The sequence below is a fragment of the Papaver somniferum genome, chromosome 11 (assembly GCF_003573695.1).
Source record: "Papaver somniferum cultivar HN1 chromosome 11, ASM357369v1, whole genome shotgun sequence".
In the NCBI taxonomy this organism is placed as follows: domain Eukaryota; kingdom Viridiplantae; phylum Streptophyta; class Magnoliopsida; order Ranunculales; family Papaveraceae; genus Papaver; species Papaver somniferum.
The window spans coordinates 11,154,044-11,170,356 of record NC_039368.1 but is presented as its reverse complement, the minus strand read 5'-3'; the positions used below and the strand labels follow the sequence as shown (position 1 = coordinate 11,170,356).

The following is a 16,313-nucleotide window of genomic DNA, read 5'->3' as shown; positions in this document are numbered from 1 at the left end:
TTCTTCTCCCTTCTCTGCTCCTTCCCATGCCTTCAATTTCTCTTTCTAGCTCGAGCTATTGTACCAATTTCTTTCCTAGGGTTCTGAGAAAGAAAAGAAAAGAAATTGGTAGGATAGATGGCTAGAAGATGGGGGGAGTGATTATAGTGGAGTTGGTGGTGGTGTTTAGGTGGCTATGGAGTAGGTGGTGGCGATGGCAGTGGCAGGGTGATGGTGTTGCAGAGCTGTGGAGCAGCTCTCTGCAGACGGAGTGGAGGAGATGAAGTCGATAGTTTTAGGGTTAGGGTGTGTTTGGGTTAGGGTATAGGTATCGGGTGCTCGGGTGTTGGGAGGTTGTAGCAAATTGGATGAACAGCGAGGATGAGCCGTGGGATGTGGAGATGATGGATCGATCTAACGGCTAAAAGTGAAGAGGCTGGCAGCGACCGTTGGATGCAGATATACAACGAAACTAACGGTGCCAGATGGAGTTAGGTGTTGTAGTGTTAAGCGAAAGTATCGAGGTTTGATGTGCAGGCAAAGAAGCGACCGTAGGATGCAGATGCGATCCAATCTGACGGTCGGGAATGGAGGCGGGTATGGATATAGAAAATGGGTTTGGGTAAGGGTTTTGGGCCTTGGGTATGCCAAGCCCATATCTTCTTTAAGAACAATTCTTCCTTCTTGAGCCCATTCCTAGCTTTTTGGACGTGTGCTCCATTCTTTGCGGCTTCCTTGCGTAATTCCTCCCGGCTTTTCACTACTTTTCTGCTCTTTTCCGCTCCGCAATTCATCTAACTTCATTTATTACCTAAAAATGCAAGATTAAGTAAGAAAAATATTTATTCTTGAAAACAATGAAAATACAGAATATGGGATAAAATGTAGAATTAATGCACAAAAGATGAGTTAAATGCCAAGAAAAATATATAAAAATATGCACTTTTTAGCACTCATCAGTTACATGTATGCAGGTAGGTCAAGGAAGAACGAAACCAAGTTCAAATCATGTCAGATCTCGTTGGTTGAAATGTGTAAATTTCTACACTAACTGTTTGAAGTAGGAGATTCCGATAATGAGAAAAAGACAATCAATGAGAAAGCACTAAAGGAATGTCCGTTATGGGACTTCATCATCCCATTCTACACACCAGACATGATCGATATAACGACTGATAAGTGGTTAACCAAAATAAACCTTGCAATACAGCTACTTATTGGAGCATTCGATAAGAAAACAAACAAGTTCAAGTTTGGAGAAAAGGAAACTGCTTGTGAGTGCTCACTAGAAACAAGAGATTTGCGATGGCCAGATCTCATAGTAAAGTATCTGCTTAAATACATTGGAAAGCAGAAAGGAAAGAATGGAAGTGTTCTTGGCTGCGCAACTCTACCGCCGGTAAGATAAGAAGTTCATTTCATATAATGTTTATTTTTGAAGATAGTAAAATGTATATTGTATGTTAAACTAACCTTATTGATTATTTGTATGCAGTATTGGTTCTGTGAACATACAGGAAACTACATCACCAAGAGGTCAAATTTTGAAAGCTCAACTCCAAGATTCCTGAGATGGAGCCAACATGCAATGTCTAAAAAACTGGTAAAAGAATTTGAAGAGAAAGTTAACAATGGAATAGACATGACTTAGTTTAATCATCAGGTAAAAAATTCATTTACTCAATTTATATTTCACGAAAATTACAGTTTTTATCATGTCAACAAAAGGAAGTTGATACCAGTTTAGGGAGTCAACAAACAAAGTTTGTGTATCAACAATTGAATTTGATCCATTTGTATGTATACTGATTAGTTTCCTAGTAGAGAATCACTGAAATCTACTAGAGAAAAAGATTGATTATGCACATTTATTGTATCCATGTATTTAAATTAGAGCTGGTTCAGATTAGGATTAGGAAAACAAGTGTGATTATAGATGATAGAGTTAAAGAAATGAATACTGAGTTGTCATCTGAAATGTTTACAGATTTTGTGTATCAACAATGAAATTTGATCCCCAATGAATGGGATCAACATTCAAAGTTGGCACTTATCTGAAATGTGTATAGATTTTGTATATTAAAATAGAAGTTGATGCAATTGTATGGAATCAAGAACCAGGGTTTACATAGTAACTGAAATGTACCCCATTTTGTTTGTGTTAACAATGGAAGTTGATCCCCAATGAACGGAATCAACAACCAAATTTGACATCATATCTGAAATGTACTCCGCTTATATATTGCTGCAATTTCATATACGTCGCACCTCACTCGGGGGCTACGCCCCCTCGTGAAAGATATATTATAGGTAGAATGTGAGATTATTTCCTAAAAAAATACTTTGATCACTGTATTGCTCACCGGTTTGCAGGTTCATGAAGATTTGTTGCTCCAGTTACAGAAGATGAGATGTATTTGATTGACCTGTCATCACCAGCACGAGAGTTGGAAGTAGAGCGAGAGAGGAATGAGGAGCTGACAAAACATAACTTGTTTCTTGAATGGGACAAGAAGGAAATAAATTATCAAAGGAGGATCCAAGAAAAGAGATTGATGAGCAGCATAATCTTCATGAAGAACATCATTGACAATAACAAGGACAAGATTCAGTTGCAGACTGCAGATGAAGAGAGACTTGAAGATATTGCTAAAGAAGTGAAAGAATGGAAGGAAAGGGAGATACATCTCCAGATAGAAAGATCAGAGAATACTCAACAAGAATTCAGAAGAGCAGCCCAAGATTTGTTAGACACTGAATTAACTCCAGTGAAGAATACAGGTGAAGAACCATCTGGAAAGGAGAATGAAGCTGAGTTGGAAGCTGTTACAAGTGAAAAACCATCTGGAAAGGAGAATGAAGCTGACTTGAATATAGAAGAAGAACGAGAATCAAGCCAACTGACATTGTCACATTCAGATGCAGGTCAAAGTGATTTGGAAAAAAACTTTCAGAAGGGGTTTCAAAGTGGATTAAAGGTCCAGGAAAATATAGAGCCAAATCTATTGGCAAGATGGAGGATGGGATACGATAAAGGAAAAAAAGAATAAATAAGACAAGAAGAAGAGAATTTTCAGATCAGTAATGTGGTTGCAGAGATTGGTAATTCAGTTCAACAGTTAGAAGAGAGGAATGAAGATAAAGAAGGAGAAAGGAGTACAAACATGCAGGAAGCGGAGATCGTGGGAGATGTAGTTCTTTATTCAACAACTCCAATTAACATTATACATCTATAAATATCGGATTATGTCTATACAGGTACTATTTTAACTCAATTGAATAAGTAATCAATTTAAAAGACATATTAGTTCATCTAAGAATTATATGCAAGTATGTTTAAGTTATACCAGTTTGGATGATCTATTGATTTGTTATGAATTAATTTGTTTGGTTTAATTGATTTCTATATATGCATTTTTATTTTTTTTATTAAGTGTCAACAATGAAAGTTGATCCATGAAAGCAATGGATCAACAAATAATGAATGATTAGTTTTTTATCAAGAAGAGAATGAGAGTTAGCATTTACAGATAATGGAATTAACTTTGTGCGTACAGATAAAACCATGCATACTTTTTTATTTTTGTAAGTGTCAACAATAGAAATTGATCCAATAACGTGGGGTAAACAATGGAAGTTGATCCATAGAAGAACCAACAACAATTGTTGATCCCAAAAAACAGTGGGTAAACAATGATATGTTGATACTGTTTAATCTAATCGGATTATTTCTCTGCAGGTACTACCCCAAGATTCGGTGCGATCACTGCCGGAATATTTGCTCCTACTCCTCCAGAACAGATGGAAGATGCTCCGACTCAAGAAACGGAATATACTCCTACACAACCAACGGAAGAGGGTTATTCTGAAACTTCAGATGACGATAATGTGTTGGAAGGACTTATGGTGATATACAAATTAGATGAAATAGGTGGGCCAACTGAAGAGGAAGACAGCACCCAAGATGATGATGATTCTGAAGCGATGCAGAGCCAAAGGAATCAGTATGACACTACTGGAAGAGCAGTGAGGTATAACACAAGGTCGTCAAGGAAGATGCCAAATAAATACACCTCAAGGTAAAGTGAACAAGGGGAAGAAGGGAGGAAAGGTAAAGAAGAAGAATAAGAAGAAGAAGAAGAAGAAGAAGAAGAAGAAGAAGAAGAAGAAGAAGAAGAAGAAAAAGAAGGAGGGGGGAGGTGTTGAAGAACCGGAAATAATCAACCTTGATGATTGCATTGATGTGACGCCATCTGAGCCAATAAAGCTGAAGAATCCAGAAAAACTCAAACTCTGGAAATCCTGCATCGAGGAAGAAAAAGAGGTCCTTCGTCCATTCTTTTAGAAAGAGACAGAAAGGTATGTAACTCTGTAACAAATTGCATGTTTATTCACAGCTATAAACAATGAAAGTTGATGTCATACAACATCTGTGAAAAAACGATTGTAAATCCAAGTTGCAGTTAGAATTTCTAATATGTTATGTCAAGATAATAATGCTTCAACAATAATATGTTATGTTATGTTAGGGAGTTAACCTATTCTTCGCAAATGCAGTTCCAGAGCATGTAGCTTTTATTTCAATAGTGAAGTTGAAGAGATCGTCTATGGAAGGCATATCCAAGCTCTAATGGATAACCAGAACATTAACAGCGAGATTGTTGATTATTACAATATGTTGTATTTAAAGATGAAAAATCATGATGCATTCAAAGATGCAAAATCCATCTAAATCGGAGTACTACGGGAAGAAGCACGTAATTCTGTCTACAAATGCTTATGTAAGTAACGAAAACTCTTAATCTGTCTTTTCAATAACTTGTTACATCGACTTATTTAGTTCTATTTTATTGTAGTTGAAATCTTATTTAGGGGAGTTGAAACAATCTAGAGTTCTAGGGATGGTTCAAGTATACATGATGAATAAATGAATGATTTATTATTGTTATATGTCAAAAACAAGCTAATGTAAAGAATATGATGCACCAAATAATGAGGGGCGCAGTAGCTAGCAAAGATGCAAGCAAAGTGGATAAATGTGGGATTCCAGAAATCTTAAGGAAGAATTATCCAGTGGATGGAGATGACACATTACTGCTCATACCAATGTGTCTACAAGACAGGGATAAGAAACCATTCCATTGGGTGTTTCTTACGTTAATAGGTGGAAGATGGTTAATTTTCAACACCATTCATCACAACAAAGGATACAACAAGCAGTATAATGTCATGGTACAACCATTGACTGCTCTCCTGAACTAAATGGGTAAAAAATATGTTGAGGCAGGTGGACCAGTAACTACAGATTTAGACCATGACCATGTACCACAACAACAGGGTTTGGACTGCGCAATCCACATCTGCTTTTTCATGAAATGTTTGGTGAAGCGTGGGGACTGCTGGGATCTAGACGATAAGAGCATCCAATACCATGAGAAGATAAACAAGAAGAGAGTGAAGATAGATGCCAGGATGTTAGCTGAATTTAATGCATGGAAAGCACCTTCGGAAATTACTGACACACCGGAAGAAGATAAACAAGTACAAAAACTTACCGACTCAGTCGAAGAGGTTAAGAAAGTACAAGAACTTACCGATTCACTCGAAGAAGTACTCAATATACAAGATTCTGCTGAAACATTATATTAGTACAAACACACTTTTCATGCTCTGAAAAGGAAACATCTTAGGTGTAAGTAATTTAGTTAATCTGTGTAGGTCTGCTAATTGGAAGTTAGTTTGAAAAGACATCTTATAGTTACTGTGAAGAAATGTCTGAAGGTCTGTTTATGTTCTGAAACAATTTGGATGATATGTTTAGTACTAGTTTGTTATGAATTAATATTACTATTAGTTTTCTTTACTGATTTTTATCCATCTATAAAACATTGAATGAATGGTTTTGTTATCAAGTGAATGAATGTTGGTAGTAAGGATTGCAGGTATGCACAACTAATGGAGTTAACTTGTATATACAGATAAAACCATGAAATATTTTCTTTTTATTGAGCATTAACAATGGAAGTTGATCCATTTTTGGGATCCACAATGGGAGTTGATCAAAAAAATGAATGGGTCAAAAAAAATGATGAATAAGTGATTGGTTTCTCATCAAGTGAATGAATGTTGGTAGTAAAGATTGCAGGTATGCACAACTAATGGAATTAACTTGTAACCATGCAATTTTTTTCTTTTCATTAAACGTCAACAATGTAAGTTGATCTAGTAATGGGGGATCAACAATGGAAGTTGATCACATGACTTGGATCAACATTGATATGTTGATACTATTTACATAGTAATTTTTCCAGTAAAAAAAAAACAGTAAACCTGGAACTTGCAACTGACATAAACTGACAAAAATAACATTCATAAACAAATAAAACAGAAAGTATGTCATTAAAAACATAACAAATCCAACAAGAAAATATGAGAAAAGCATAAAAATAACTAATATCCATGTTGATCATTCAAGAACTAGCATAAAAAGGTAACAAAGAAGTTCAGAAAAATAGTAAATCATTCACTAAAACTTCAGAACACTATCCTCCTCAAAAGTTGATCATCCTGGAATTAGACTCCCTGCGAAACACTGGTGCACGAGGAGCCAAAACAGCTCTGCGACATCTACGACGGTTGTGGAAGGAAAGTCTCCCACACTGTCCACACTTCCTATTCTTGCGAACTTTCTCTCGAGAATCCCTGTATCTTGAAGTAGTTGGCCTTCCAGCTGACGCTCGACCACCATTAGGAGGCAAGACATAATCATGCTCAGAAACTTTATGCGGCCTCTCACTGTCAAGAATAAGATAGATAGGACGAGCATACAAACCTATGTAGAATTTGGTGGTGTAATACGGAATAATGTACTTATAAGGTTCATCTGGCCCAATATGCAACATTGTTTTCATCGAATGGGTGCAAGGGAAATTATGCTTCTACCACCAATTGCAAGTGCATATCTTAGCATCCAAGTCGACCGTGTGCTTTCCAGTAGGAGAAATGATTTCAAAAACTTTATCACTTGATCTTCGGAACTTGTAAAAACGGCAGTCGGTCACCCTCTTGTTGAGCCTATCTTGCATCCAGGGAGTAAGCTTTGAAGTCCACTTGCTAGACTCCACCAACCTCTTGTAGTTCTGCTCCATTACATTAGCACGAATATAATCGACAAGCTCAAGTGCGGGAAGCCGCTTATCATCCTTAATCACATTATTAAAACTCTCTGCAATGTTCGATGTGTTCTCACCAAACCTTTCTCCTTCAAAAGCATGAGTTTCCCAGTTCTGCAATAGAATCTTTACCATCCAATCAATCACTGAATCAAGCTTCAGATTGCTCATACTCTTGGCAGCAGAAAAAAAAACTTTTCCTTTGTTAAAGAAGTGTAGCACTCTTCAAAAAACTTCACAGCAGTTTTCCTGCTCTTGCCATTTGGAACCGGAATATTCCCTTTCATGTGGTACAAACAGTAAGAACGGTAATTCTTTGGGAAGATCACAGGGACATGGTTCAAAAGGCCAGCTCCAAGGTATGATATGATGGTTAGTGGACGGTCTTCACAGATAATACCCTTCAAGTTGGTTAAGAACCATTCCCAACTCTCACAATTTTTGCAAGGTACAATACCAAAAGCAACTGGATAGATCTCTAGAAAATACAAAAAAAAAAGATTCAATAAGTGACACACAAAAACTGAAATCCATGAACAAGTTATTGGGTGAACAAGAAATTTTATGGGATCAACAACAAGAATTATGGTATCAATAACAAGAATTATGGGATTAACAACCGAAGTTATGTGATCAAAAACTGAAATTATGGAACAACAACAAAAGTTGATACAAAAAAATGGGATCAACAACTGCAATTATGGGATCAACAACAAAAGTTATGGCATCAACATTTGAAATAATGGATCAACAACAAAAGTTATAGGATCAACAACAAGAATTATGGGATTAACAACAAAAGTTATGTGATCAAAAACTGAAATTATGGAACAACAACAAAATTTGATACAAAAAAATTGGATTAACAACTGCTTAGATATGAATAACGATCACGAATAAAAAATAATATGTAAATGAACCAATCAAACACAAAGAATCAAGCTTCCAAAATCTCGATCTCTGTAACAGAAAATACAAATAAACTGAAATCAAATATGAAGATTGAGATACTACAAATTGAACATGAAAATAAATTTCTACCCATCTTCAATCATGAATCACCATTGCCAATTTGTTGCAGAAAAACAGATCAAGAATTTTCAGTTGATTCTGTTGTTGATGAAGAAACTGCTCTCAGATCTCAGATTTAAGGATTCAATCGACTAATTTGATGAATCCAGAATTAGTATAAGAAGAAGAATATTTTCTGTAGATTCAAACGATAGATTTCACAGAAGATTTTCGAAAAACAATTCTTCCGGATATCAGCTGATGAAGAACGACGCTCCTTTCTCTCCACGTTGCGTTTTTGTTTCCGTTTATAACTAAATTTTAGTTTTAGTTTTAGTTTATTAAATATATATAAAAGGTAATTATGTAATCTTGCAGAATTGTTAATGGGCCCCTGATGGGCTTTGGATTGAGAGGGATATAATTATTGTATCATAAGGGTAATTCTGAAGCCCTTTAAAATGAGGGCTATTTATCTAATTCCCACATTGATTTATACACATTCTTTTTTACTTCCAGGATGCATCATGGAAACTGCAGTGTTTGAAACTCTAATGAATATGATATTCCCATCTCTGAAACATTCATCATTAAAACAAAACTTCATTTCAAATCTAACAATATTTAAATCGTTCTTTTTTGTTTTTCCTCTACATGATTTCCACATGAAATTAGAAGGGTTCAACTGAAAAGCACTAGTATGTTCAAATAGTAACTAGTGGGGAGGTACCCAGTATTGCATACTAGTATTTAGCTGAAAATTATTGCACAAGGGTATAAAAGGTAAGTGAAGACTGAACCACCTATATCTTAAGTTTTCATCTTTCTATCAATGAGACTTTGTCGCATGACTAATTAGAGAATTTCATGCATATCAAGAATTTCGAGTCAAGTTTATTTTTGTAATATCGTTCTCGAAATATGTATGACTAAGATTAATGGACATCTGTTCATTCTTGATGAATTTCGGATAAGAAGAGTTTATTGTTCATAATCTGAATCGTGATTCAAGATTATCATTCGAAATAGTATGAAACAGTTATATGTGTCGTTCATGTTATTCGGGAATGTCTCGAATTGATTTAGTGAGAAATATAGAACTGTTGTAAATCTGGATACAGGACATTACGCATACTAGTTTCACATACTGTGAGAACTGTTATAGATCCGGAGCCGCAGTACATGTAACCAGTACACGTACTCTCGTAGCTATAGTTTGGCAGCGACTTTGTGGTACGAATACCATAAAGGTATCCATACCATAAAAAGTACGTTGACTCGTGAAACAGGAAGGTACGCATACATAGTACACATACCATGAAAGATTTGTTGGTTTTGAAACCGGAGTGGTATCCATACCAGGTACGCAAACCCGAAAAGTTATGTCAGTTCCTGAATTTTTGTTCTCTTAAGGGTGCACATACCCGGTGCATGTACCATGACAAAAATAGTCATGAACAAGGTAGAGTACATGTATCTCGTACACGTACTTGCCATGTCGAATTTTTCCAGATGCATTAAAATTATTTCTGTGAGATGATTAGCATTTGAATAAATCTTTAAAAAAATTATATAGATCTATTTGAACACATTATAACCTATGGTTGTGACTCAATATTTATGTCTTAAGTATTATATAAAAATGATTAAGCTTATAATTTAATTGGATAGTTTCGGCTGACCTTTTATGAACAATGTCTTTGTACACGGTTCGGGTACGGTTCATCCTAACCAGAGTGTATATCTTGGTATTTTAATCTCAAATCAAAGATTCATCTAACAGTGGATATTGATTGCTTGGTTCCAAAGCTATCTAAACTTAAACCTAAAGCAACCTTTGTTTTGAAAGTCTATGTAAGGGAGAACATCAAGAAACTGGGATTTCTGAATCCCCGACACTATTCTTGGGTTTCCTAGTTGTAAACTAAGTCGTCCTCTTCGTCAAACCCTTCTAGGGTTTATCGACTAAAAAGACTTCACCTCGGGATTTGTGAATCTAGGTCTGACTATCTTTATCTTGATAGTTCTTGTATCCTGATCTGGTTTTCATTGTTAAGTTTCGCTCCACCAAACAAGATGGATAGAATCACAAAGTTATGTTCGTCTCATACTTTGTCACTCCTCAAGTTTAATACTTGTGAGGTGAAAAAGAATCTAGGCTTCTCTTTCGGAGTTATAAGTCCGGATTTTAAGGTTTGCTAGAATTTTGTCTATTGTTATCGATTTCCAATCTCACCTTGAACCTTGATCAAAAAGGAAATCACATACATGCATATTGGTTTAAAGTCTTCAGTTGAGTTGAAGTAACTCTTAGGCTTTAAATGACGTCAGTTAAGAGAATCAATTGAGGGGAGTCCTACTGGGATTCAAGAGGCGTAAGGAGCGCGAATGTAACTGAATTGTTGTGAGGGTTTAATTCGGTGTCAACTACATTCCAGTCTGAAGTATTGATTGGGATAGAGTCTGTAGCGGCTTAATTATACAGTTATGTGTTCAATCTGTACTAGGTCCCGCGATTTTTCTGCATTTGCTGTTCCTCGTTAACAAAATTTCTGGTGTCTGTGTTATTTCTTTTCCGCATTATATTGTTTATATTTATAATTGAAATATCACACAGGTTGTGCATAATCAATAAAACTAAATACGTCTTTCGTAATTGATTGGATACGACTTGATTGATTCTTGGATATTGATCTTTGGAATCGTCCAAGTACTCTCACACGTAAATCAAGTTGATGGACTAGTCTTTGTAAAGTTTATGATTGTGGGAGAAAGAGATATAAGTTTGAATATTATTCCTTGATTGAGATTCATTAAGATGAACTCTCGAAATTTTATTAGGTTTTTTCCATACAGGTTGCCTAAGAAAAATTTAGTGGTATATTTTGGTACCCCTATATTTTCAGGGACATACAACTGTAAGCCTCTCTAACGGAGCAGAACTGACTTTGCTACGATCTCCACTTTCTACTCTTCCACTCTTATACAACTGGCACCAATATTTACGAGATCAATGTGTTCCACTACCAGTACTGCTACAAATTAGGTTCTTCAACTTATTCACAAAACATCTCATACTTACATAAATAATCTGATTCTTATATAGGTCTTCTCTCAGTTCCAACACAAATAAACACTATTCTAATTCAAACACATCCTACTACAGACACTCAATCTCATTTATCTCAATTCTCAACTTCTCTCCCTAAGATCAACTCTTCTCCTCATTTGTGACTGAAGTAAGACTTGAATTATCATTTCTTGGTTTAGACCAGGAATGTACAGATTAATCTCTCGAATCTAAAAGTACTAATATAATACATTTTTTTAAAGGTTCGGACGCATTTCTCACACAAGCACCAAATTACCCTTACTCTTACCTTTTTCACTGTAAAAGGTTTTTACCCTAAAACATAACCATACTCACTAGTGGAAAATGGATTTTTTAAGTCTGCTTGCGATTTATAAGAAAGACTTCCCCAGGGCTTTCTTAATGGGTTGGGCTTCCTACGGTAGACATTTTGTAATCAAAATAAAATCGAGTTCCCTTAACTGTCGTTATACTAGTGGGCTTCCCTAGAAACTGGTTTACGTTGTTCGAGATTTGGTTTCTTATCTCAATCCCACCTATGCCTCTTCCCTAATAACTGCGCCCCCTCTTCTATCTTCCTCATATCATCTCTTCATCTCTATCACCACCGAATCTCAGATTCAACATCACATATCAAAACTCACCCTCACAAATCAAAGCTTAATCTTAACTCCATCCCTGAATCAAAACCCACGAAACAGCAGAAATAAAATACAAAAATAAACCCTTTTAACCCTGGATCTAGCTGTTTTGCTCCTGAATTCCTAAGGTTTGAGCGTCTACTATGCAGATCTCTCCATTAAAGGTGCTCAACAACTTGGAGCATCGGCATCAAGGAACTAAGATTCTGGTAAAATTTTACAACCATATTCATTAGAGGTCTCAATTGTTCTTGTGGCTACTATAACCATATCCTCATATCCTCTTAACTATTTTCGGGTCATTAAATGATGCAGATATTTTTTTGGTATTTGATGAATAATTTAAGGGAAAATTATTTGTGGTCGAGAAAGATGATTCATCAGCTCTCTCTTATCTCATCTCTTTTTGGTCCAGAAATTTTGTTAATTCGGGAGAAAATTTGTTTATTGGGATGAGCTTACTACTATTGATTAGGTAAATAATTATCTTTTTCATTGTATTTGTTTTTCTGTTATGATTTTGGGTTGGTGAATTTTAATTTTGTGGTACAAAAAATTAGGTTGAAGAACAACAATCGAAATCAGATAAACGAACATATGGTGGTCAAAGAAGAAGAGGAAATTGAAAGTGCAGGTGATTTAAGAAGAGGAAATTGTAAGAACAGGTGGTTTTATATTGAATGTATTTGATTTTTTTGTGTTTATTTTCTTATTCATAATGTTTAATTAGTAAAGGATCCGTTTGATTTTGGGTAATTTCATGGTGGTGGTGGTGAGTGATAGTTGAGCCCGGACCACCACCACCACTCAAAAACTTGTCTTTTTGTTGATGTAAGTCCATGGATGTTGCCCATATTATCCGATTTATTTCCATTGGAGTGCAGGCAATTGGTATAATAACCGGAATGGAAGATGTACCACAAGAGAAGGTTTCTCAATGGTAGTTGGACAGGGAAGACATTTTTTTTGGTAAGAAAGTTTGAGTTTAACTTGCTCTTACATAGGTGGAGTTACTGGAGTAACTCCCCCACTTGTCTAGCTAGTTTATATTATGCTTTTCTACTTACTAGTTTAATTTTCCTCCTATTCAGGTCCAAGAGCTGCTTTTAAATGCCAACATACAAAATCTGGAAGAACCCTGAGCTAAAATAGCTAATATACAACAATCAATCATGTCGAAGGTACTATCATTGTTTCTTCTTGCTATACTTTTAAGTTCAATTTTAGGTTAAAAAGTACTATCATTGTAATGGTTTTGTATTTGTAACTCAATACTCTTGAACTAGGGTTTCTTCGCCTATGGCTGAATTTTTTTCTGATAACTATCGAATTGTTAACTTAGGTGTGGCGGTCGAGTGTTTGTCTCCACTTCTGTTTGAGAAGTGGTTACCAAGGCAAAATACAGTTAATTCTGGGAGATTCGCCACGGGGCAAGTCTTGAGGTAATTATTGAACCATCATTTTTTCTTATTTTTCTGTCTGTCGCAAGATGCCAACATAAGCCATTGGATGTAAAGTGTAATTATAATTAAAACAAGGACCCTTGTACTCTTCTGTAAATGCTTCCGTAGTGAGAATACTCTTTTTGTCTTCAAGCAATATAAAATAGCGTCCAATTGTTTAGTTGACATTCACACTACATATGCATAATTGTAGCCTAATTTTTTTTCCTCTTTGTTGCTTGAATCATGCCCAGGGTTTATTTTAAGTATGATTGCAGTAAAATATTTATTGTACCCTAGCCTTAATGAATTTTGTTTATTTGTACACACCAGTTTACTCTATAACTCACTCATATTGGAAGTATTTTATGCATCCAATTCCAGCATAAGAAAGAGTAGCTCTACTCACATAGGAGGTCAGATGCTAGAGATTTTTGTCCCGTTAGAGGATTAAGTGTTCTATATAACCAAGCATCAGAAAGAGTAGTATTTCCGTCTCAAGTGCGGATTGTCAGCTAATCTGTGGTTTTTGTGCAAGGATCTGTCTTCAGCTCCATCAGGAGCCATAGTTCCTTCCTGTTGTGTTTTGTTGCCATTTTAGTTATATTACTTCCTGTTGTTCTCTTACCTTGGATGTATAATACTGTAAGTGCAGCATTAATAACTGTATGTATATCCCTTTTGATGATTATTTAAGTTTATCATAATCATGTCTAGGTTATGAAATTTTCATTGGTGATTTTGATGTTTGTTTTCAGTTTCCTTGGTTTGATTAGTTTAGTTTCTCTTCGCAGGGTATTTTTCCTCGGCTTTGTTCATTTGAATATTTTTTAGTTTACTTTAGATTTTTTATTTGTGTGCTGTCAATCATTTGAATAAGTTCTTGTTTTAGACTTGTAGGATTTATAAATGGTGAAATTGATTGGTTTATATTGTCTCTCATGTGAGATGTACAGGTAATCATGGATGAGTAGGACAACTTGAATGTTGCCTATTTCTTACAAATACAAAGGCTGAGCTTGCTGGGTGCTTAATGGACCTGATTAGTGCTAATTTGTTAATAGATGAAGGCATAGATGGTGAAGTCTCGCATGCAAGTTAGTGTAGATTATCTGGTTTGTTAGCTTGTAACAGGAATATTAAGTAAATGAAGTTTTGAGAATGGGAAAAGTATATTAGATGATTAAAGTTGTAAATTGTTGGCAATTTTCAATAAGAATTTAGTTTTAATATTACTATCAATTTAATTAGTTTTTTATCAATGCAACTTAACTAGCTTTGGAATAAATTAATTTTTTGATTTGAATCATCTTAATTTGGATTCAGGTGAATCACATTCATTCTTTTTTATAAAATATGTTCAGTTAAAAGTCTGCTTCGTCACTGTCCAAGGTAGACGTTTTCTAATAGATTCAAATGCTCCCGGAAGCAGTCTGTTTGAGAATTAAGACTACAAATTTAGGCCCCCAGAAACAGACTTATTTAGCGATTATCAGTCTGTTTCTGACAGACTTATTATTTCTATTTTCCACTAGTGCTAATTTTACATGCAAAAAAAAAAGTACATCAATTTGAAATCAGAATCTAAACATAATCTACATCAAATAAAAAGAAATAAATCCATTAAAAATTAATCCAGGATTTAGTTTTAAAACCTATCAATCAAATTATCAAATTAAAACTAAGAAACCTTGATTATAGATGCAAATATGCTAAATCATATACAAATTAACAACATAATAAAATCCAAGTACACTGATTATAGATCAAAATACCTAAAATAGAGATAAATGTCCTGATGTCATATCAAAGTAACACACCAAAAAAAACATAAATACTGAATTAAAATCCTAAATCAACAACGTATCAAAAAAAGCCATTAGTCATGTTCAAAACAATCAACTAGCTAGTGATTAGAGAGACATGCAAAGATCGAAAGAAAGCTTACCTTGTGTTGTAGAGATACCTTATGAAATATTGAAAATCATTTTCAATTGGAAACGCAGAAGAAGAGACTATGTAAAGACGGAGAAGAAAAATATAGACGAAGAAATTAGAGCGATGTAGTTGGTGGGAAATTTTGTCATCAAATCGTTCACAAAAAAAAGGAATAACTTGTTTCAAACATGATGAATTTGGATCTCCTAGTACTACGTTTAGACGAAGGAATAGAGTCTAAATCTCAACAATTTTGGGGGTAAAGGTTTTTATACGAAAAAAAATTGATGACGAGTGTATATTGGACCATAAAAGTGGGGTTATAAGCATAAATCCTCTTAATTTATTTTATTTTATTTAAGCCTTATCTTTCTCTAATCAAATAATATATAGCACCAGTCCACTACCGCCCCCTTTGAACGATTAAAGCAGTGTTGCAACCCATACATCAAAAAATCCAAATACCGACCGACGAATCATCAAAAGAAAATCTCGAAATCTCTTCACTGAAAACCACGGCTATTGTCCTAGTCATTATTAGCTTCATTCAAAATTACGTTTTCACAAAAATTATTGTGCATGCAAGATATTCAAGAAGTTAATGATTGGTATTTTCTAATCGAAGCTCATTTTATGACCTCCAAAGGACGACCATCATAGACCATGCATAAATCTCCTTAATTGGTAGACATGTAAAATAGTATGAGCTCTTAAGCTTGATTGACCAAAATAAACGAAAAGTTGTATTTATTCTTTGTAGGCTTGTCGCGATATGTTTAAGAGTTTTTTTTTTGTTGTTGAAGGAAAGCAAAAGTTTCATCAGATATGTTCTAAACCAGTATTCATAAAATTTGAATACATGCATGCAAAATACAATAAATTGTACATAGAATGATGCGAACTACGGAAGAACAAAAATACATCAAACATACTAATTGCATCTATTTGAAATCTCTTGAAAATAATTAAACATTCTGGATGAACTTGTTTATGTAAAGAAAAAAAGTTCAAATGCTCTTTTCCTTTCTTTTCTCCCTTC

At 34.9% G+C, this 16,313-nt stretch overlaps 1 long non-coding RNA gene across 6 annotated transcripts; it reads left to right on the top strand.

Moving 5' to 3' along the window:
- Positions 1-11,801: 11,801 nt before the first annotated feature.
- Positions 11,802-14,598, top strand: LOC113320893. 6 transcript variants are annotated; one of them, XR_003346341.1, is made up of 7 exons: positions 11,802-12,103; positions 12,210-12,369; positions 12,455-12,549; positions 12,779-12,863; positions 12,986-13,075; positions 13,237-13,336; positions 14,293-14,598. It is a non-coding gene; the product is annotated as an uncharacterized LOC113320893 (long non-coding RNA). The 6 variants fall into 6 exon arrangements; XR_003346339.1 differs by having other exon boundaries at positions 12,455-12,559; XR_003346338.1 differs by having other exon boundaries at positions 12,310-12,369; positions 12,455-12,863.
- Positions 14,599-16,313: the final 1,715 nt, after the last annotated feature.